A 7,452-nucleotide genomic window follows, 5' to 3' on the forward strand; every position below is an offset into this window, starting at 1 on the left:
GCAGATTCAAAATTTGTGTTCTTGTTGTGGTTGTCACCTAAGGATAAGTGACGATATTGTTTTAAGATCTAAACACAAGAATCTTGTGTTAGGGTCCTAGGAAGGTTAGAGTCTAGGTCAAAGCATTACTAATAACCTAATTCCCTATAACCATGAGCTCTGATACCAACTTTTCCGTCACACCCCGACCGCGTTAAAACAACAAAACGTGGTGAAAACGTCGGGGAGTGTCGTAACAGAATCATTGTTTCACAACACATGGATAAAAGTTCTGTTTTATTGAATTAAGTTCGTTACATTGTATTGAAAATAGAAACAAAACATGAACAAATTAACTTCCATTGTTATTAAGTCACTAAGGCCTTGTCCATTCCTATGTGAGCATGCACCAATATCAGCAAACATCATCAACTATGGTACCTGAAACATATGTGAAAATACGTCAGCATAAAAATGCCGACGAGTATATAGGTTTTATGTGAGTGTCAGATTCATGGCTCGTTTACGTGTTGCAATATCGTATTAAAAACTGTGTTTTGAAAAGTGTATAGTGTTGCAACATAATTAACCAGCTCAAATCAAGTTGGTTATAGTTTATAAATTCTCGCAACCATGATTCTTAACCCAAAACATTTGTTTAAGTAAACCCAGATCGTAAATTGTTTTTATAATAAAACTCGAGTGGCTTATATTGTTAGAAAAACCTTGTAATATAACCTCGTTTTGATAACCTTTGCCCAAGTGATCTAGATAATGCAATGATATATAATGTGTTAAAAGCACTTATAGATAGGAAGTACCAGCGGCGTATCCACCATGCTTTTATCACATTACACCGCCCCGTTACCTAATCACTTCCCTAACCCAATGGTTCAAACAGTTCAAATAGTTCACATAAATCAAATAGTTCCAAATGGTTCACATAGATCAAACAGTTCCAAACGGTTCACATGGATCAAATAGTTCCAAAGGGTTCACATGGATCAAACAGTTCCAAATAGTTCACATGGATCAACCAGTTCCAAATGGTTCAAACAGTTCAAATATTTCACATAGTAATATAAACCATAGCATTTGTTTAAAAGACTCGAAATCATTTAGCACATATGAATCACCCCAAAACAGTCGAAAACGGTAAAAGAGGGCTATGTACTCACTTGAGGATGCTTAGAAGTCTTTAATAACTACCAAGCAAAGCTAAAGGGATCACGGAAATCAATCGACACCTAATATATGTAACTATGTTAATAAACCGGACTTAAATCGGAAGATCAGATAGAATGAGCTTGTGACAACTCGTATTTCAAAACCTATCTTTGTGTTTACTGTGATGTGTATGAACTCTATGCGATTATTTGATATGTTGATAGTAATGAATAAATGCTACATGTTATATGAATGAATGTGGATATGTATACTTGTCACGCAAGCCTTTAGGGCCGCACACTTCATCTCTCTCTCTCTCGGCCCACTCTATACTACTCGTGACCAAGAGGGCAACCCAAGTAAGGGTTCGGCCCACTCACTCCTTGCACGCATACAGGAACCCTTAGGGGGACTAGTTTCTCATAACTTGCAAACACTTTTCACACACACAAACCCTAGGAGCTCTCTCTCTCTCTCTCTCTCTCTCTCTCTCTCTCTCTCTCGTGAAGCCGACGGCAACACCTCCCTCTCTTGAAGCTTTTGTGTTCATATCCATCCTTGTCCTCACCTCTAACCGGTTAGTGTTATGATTATTGATTGTTGTTGCATGATATTGTGGTATGTATGCTTTACATGAGGATTTAGAGAGGTAAACTGTTAATGTTGATGTCCATAATGATCGGCTCACATGTACGTTTGAAAGTGTTCATAGGAATCGGATTTGTATGAAGATGATCTAGAACTGTTTGTGTGTAAATCGATTTCCATGAAAGTCTATTCGGATATTGCATGATTTAGGATGCATGTTAGTCCAGAATCTACTAGCTTAATGATCCGATTGTATGTTTCGTATAATGATTTGGTTGATTGTTATTGCTTAGATCATGATTTGGGTTACTAAATGATTATGATTGTTGTTTTGATTCATTTGAAATCATGATAAAAACTGTTAATTGATCTGATTTGAAACTGCCAAATTGATTAACAATTGTTACGGAGATAATGGGCTACAATCAAGGAAATCAGTTACAATCTACTAGTCTCGACACGGATTGCGAGTCGAGACCCCACTGTCTCGACTCGAGACCACAACACCGACACAAGCAGCACAACTCGAGACCACGGTTGCGGGTCCGGTTGCGACTCGAGACCGTGTAGTCTCGACTAGTACATGATGACTCGAGAGCTTCTTGGTTGCGACTCGAGAACACCAAGGCCAACAACTCGAGACTGCCAAGTCTCGACTTGAGATCTCTGGTCTCGACTCGAGACCACGAACACGTGCACACGGTTGGGCTTAAACACTGTTACGGGCTTAAGTATTTGGGCTGTATGTTTGGGCTTTTGTTTGTTACGTGATTTCTTACTGTTGAACATATCACGTATGAATTGTTGATCTGCCATGATTATACGTGTATGCTATGATCACTACTTGTGTACAATACGTGTAGAACATAAGTGCACTATTTGAATATGAACCTGACTTGTATGGTAACCATGGTAGGACGTGGTTGACCACCTTATAGCTGAATTGAACTTTGCTGTGTATCTGCCGAGCAAACCAAGGTGAGTTCACACCCTTACCAAGGCATGGGATTCCCGGTGGGTAGGGAATGGGATTGAAGGAAAAAGGATTGACGAATTATTTGGATTTACGCTGTTACTAGACTATCTACCATCGTCCTCGGTTGCGAAGGACCCTTACGTAAAACCTACGTAATATTTGTGCTTACCACTGTCCTCAGGGTTCGAGGGACACTTACGTAAAACCTACGTAAACTCATACCTACTACTGTCCTAGGGTTATGAAGGACACTTACGTAAAACCTACGTAAACCCCCCCGCGTACCACTGTCCTCGGGATAAGAAGGACACTTATGTAAAACCTACGTAAACCTTGTACGTACTACTGTTCTCGGGTTAAGAAGAACACTTATGGTTACTAATAGTCTAGTGTATATACAAATGTGGGAAGCCCCCACCAATAGAACATACTACCGGCCTAGTAGAGCCACCTGTTACAACGTGAACTTACTATTACGAACTTACTTACTGTGAACTCGCTCAACTAGTTGTTGACTCTTTGTTACATGCCTTGCAGGACCTTAGGTATACATGGAGCTTGCACGGGAGGCACAGCCGTTGTGGACATGGATCGTGGATGTTTTGATAAACACTTATAACAGTTGAAAACTTAATAATTACATTGGATTTTATGCTATGCTTCCGCTACTTAAACTATGTTATTTGAACACCTTTCATATTGTGGGTTGATATACATTTACGTTTACTAATACTTATGATGTTCAATATGATTGGTGGCTTGATCCTGGTCATGTCACGCCTCCAAGCGGTAGTACTCCGCGGGTGGATTTTGGGGGGTGTGACAGATTGGTATCAGAGCCATTGGTTATAGAGAACTTGGTTTTAATGAGGGAAAAACGTTTTTGTTAAAACCAGACTATAACCTGTAGAGTGCTCAACGATCCACAACGATGCCTCGCTCCACGTGCAAGACTCAACATTCTAGGTAATATGGTACATGTTATATTGCCTACTTGCTAGATTACATAGAACTTTGCTCGTAGTATGAATAGATACACATGACACTATTGCTTGAGAACACTTGTGTGCTTACTCTCTTCTGTCATCGCACATTTCGCGAACCTCTCTTACTATGTTACCTTTACTATAAAGATCATGTCTGGACGCGTTAACATGACTCAAGCCCAGTTGACGGCTCTCATTAACGAACAAGTTGCTGCGGCACTTGCAGCCGCACAAGCAGGAGGTATACCCTGCAGTCGTAACTCACACTAGGAATTTTAGATCCTACACTTTTAGACCAACTCTTGTGTTTAACTTTGTCCTATTCGTACACAATAGGTGAACACGCTCAGCAACCTGTTTGCACTTTCAAGAACTTCATGGACTGTCGTCCAAGCCCGTTCAGTGGCACTGAAGGAGCAGTCGGACTCCTCCATTGGTTTGAGAAGCTCGAGTCGGTATTTGAGATGTGTGAATGCCCTGAGGCTCGCAGGGTGAAGTACGCCACTGGTACTTTGGAAGGAATTGCGCTGACTTGGTGGAACGCGCAAGTTCAGATTCTAGGGCTGGCAGCTGCTAACGCCACCCCTTGGAACGATTTCAAGGAACTGATTAAGCGAGAATACTGCACGCGTGATGACATCCACAAGTTGGAGGTGGAGCTCTATCATTTGAAAATGACTGGATCAGAAATTGAAGCTTATACTAAACGGTCAAACGAACTGGCCATCTTGTGTCCAACCATGGTGGACCCTCCAATCAAGCACATTAAGTTGTATCTCAAGGGTCTAGCGTCAGAAATCCACAGCCACGTGACATCGGCTAACCTCGATAATATCCAGGATATTCAGCGACTTGCTCATCGCCTCACGGATCAGGCAGTGGAACAAGACAGACTGCCTAAACGTATCAGCGCTACTGCAATCACCACCACTTCTGCTACTCCTGCTACTCCCAGTGACAACAAGAGAAAATGGGAGGGGGATTCCAGCAAGGGTTCAGCTACAGTTCAGTCTCAGGTGCAGCAGCAAAAGACTGACCACTACCAAAGTCCCAGTCAGCAGTCTTCTGGTAGTCGCGGGCAGATAGTTTATCGCGGAAATCACCCCAGGTGCAACAACTATAACAGACACCACAGTGGCCAGTGCAACAAGGGTCGTTGCCAGAGGTGTCTCAAGATGGGTCATGAGGCCAAAGATTGTAGGAGCCCACGGCCTGTATCTCAGAATCAGCAACAACAACAAGCACAACAGAATCAGCTACAGGGCAACAAGGGATGCTTTCATTGTGGCACGGAAGGTTACTTCAAAAGACACTGCCCCCAGTTAAACCGAAACCACAACAACAACAACAATAATAACCAAGGCAACGGAAACAACAATGGTGGGAACAACAACGGCAACGAAGCTAGGGGACGTGCATTTGTGTTAGGGCAGGGTGATGCCAGGAATGATCCCAACGTAGTTATGGGTAAGTTTCTTCTCGATGACTTTTATGTTACTGTTTTGTTTGATTCGGGTGCGGATACAAGTTATATGTCTCTAAAAGTTAGTCAAATGTTAAAACGTGCACCAACTCCCTTAAACACCAAGCATGTTGTAGAATTAGCTAATGGTAAGAGTCTATAGGCCACGCACATAGTACAGGGTTGTAATCTTATCCTCGCTGGTCAGACTTTCTCTATCGATCTCCTTCCCATAGTTTTGGGTAGTTTCGACATCGTCATTGGTATGGACTGGTTATCCCAACATCACGCAGAGATCTTGTCCAAAGAGAAGATTGTTCGTATCCCTCGTTCCGGCCAGGAACCTCTCGAAGTTCAGGGCGACAAGAGTGGTGCCGTGGTTGGCATCATCTCCTTCCTGAAGGCTCAGAAGTGTTTGCGTAAGGGCCACACTGCCATTCTGGCACTTGTTACCGATGCATCAGCTAAAGAAAAGAAATTGGAAGATATTCCAGTTGTACGCAACTTTCCTCAGGTGTTCCCTGAAGATTTACCTGGTCTACAGCCTCATCGCCAGGTCGAGTTTCAAATCGAGCTAGCTCCTGGAGCAGTACCCATAGCTCGCGCACCGTATCGACTAGCTCCAACAGAATTGGAAGAACTATCAAAGCAACTACAAGAGCTTTTGGATAAGGGCTTTATTCGTCCAAGCTCTTCGCCTTGGGGAGCTCCAGTGTTATTTGTGAAGAAGAAGGACGGTACTTTCAGGATGTGCATTGATTACCATGATCTAAACAAGGTGACGGTGAAGAACCGTTATCCTCTTCCACGTATTGACGACTTATTCGACCAGTTGCAAGGGTCGAGCTACTACTCCAAGATAGACCTGAGGTCAGGTTACCATCAGCTGAGAGTCCGGGATGAGGATGTCTCCAAAACAGCATTCAGAACTCGCTACGGCCACTTCGAGTTCCTTGTCATGCCATTCGGGTTGACAAACGCACCGGCAGTCTTTATGGATTTAATGAACAGAGTGTGCAAGCCGTATCTAGACAAGTTTGTGATTGTTTTCATCGACGACATTCTGATCTACTCCAAGAGTCAGGAGGAACACGAGCAGCACTTACGGCTTATCTTGGAACTTCTTCGAAAGGAACAACTGTACGCCAAGTTTTCAAAATGCGACTCCTGGCTTCGTGAAGTCCATTTTCTAGGCCATGTGGTAAACGAGGATGGGATTCATGTTGATCCATCCAAGGTAGATTCGATCAGGAACTGGCCTGCACCGCGTACACCAACGGAAATACGCCAATTCTTGGGTTTGGCAGGTTACTACAGGAGGTTTATCAAAGACTTCTCAAAGATTGCACAGCCGCTTACACTACTGACACAGAAGGGTGTCACCAACCGTTGGGGTAATACTCAGGAAACCGTTTTTCAGCACTTAAAGGATAGACTTTGCAATGCACCTATCCTCTCATTGCCAGAGGGCACGGACGATTTCGTGGTTTATTGTGATGCATCCATTCAGGGTCTTGAATGTGTGTTAATGCAGCACGACAACGTCATTGCTTACGCTTCACGCCAACTCAAGGTTCATGAATGGAACTATACGACGCACGATTTAGAGCTGGGAGCTGTTGTTTTCGCGCTTAAGATATGGCGACATTACCTGTACGGTACCAAGTGCACTATCTACACCGATCACAGGAGTCTCGAGCATATCTTCAAGCAGAAGGAATTGAACATGCGTCAACGTCGATGGGTTGAACTACTGAACGACTACGAATGCGCCATCAAGTACCATCCAGGCAAAGCCAACATTGTGGCTGCCGCTCTCAGTCGAAAAGACACTCTACCTAGGCGCGTACGAGCACTACAGCTTACTATTCAGTCTAGTCTTCCTACACAGATACGAGATGCTCAGGTAGAAGCATTGAAACCAGAAAACGTAAGGGCTGAAGCCTTACGCGGCTCAAGGCATCGATTAGAGCAGAAGGAAGACGGTGCCTATTATGTAACGGGGCGTATTTGGGTCCCACTATATGGCGGCTTACGAGAACTTGTGATGGATGAAGCACACAAGTCTCGCTACTCGGTACATCCGGGTTCAGATAAGATGTACCATGATATCAGGACAACGTATTGGTGGCCTAGCATGAAGGCCCACATTGCAACATACGTCGGCAAATGTTTGACTTGTGCGAGAGTCAATGCGGAATATCAGAAACCGTCAGGCCTACTTCAGCAACCCAAGATACCACAATGGAAATGGGAAGGAATTTCCATGGATTTTGTTACTGGCCTGCCTATAT

This window comes from Helianthus annuus, chromosome 10 (genome assembly GCF_002127325.2).
Source record: "Helianthus annuus cultivar XRQ/B chromosome 10, HanXRQr2.0-SUNRISE, whole genome shotgun sequence".
In the NCBI taxonomy this organism is placed as follows: domain Eukaryota; kingdom Viridiplantae; phylum Streptophyta; class Magnoliopsida; order Asterales; family Asteraceae; genus Helianthus; species Helianthus annuus.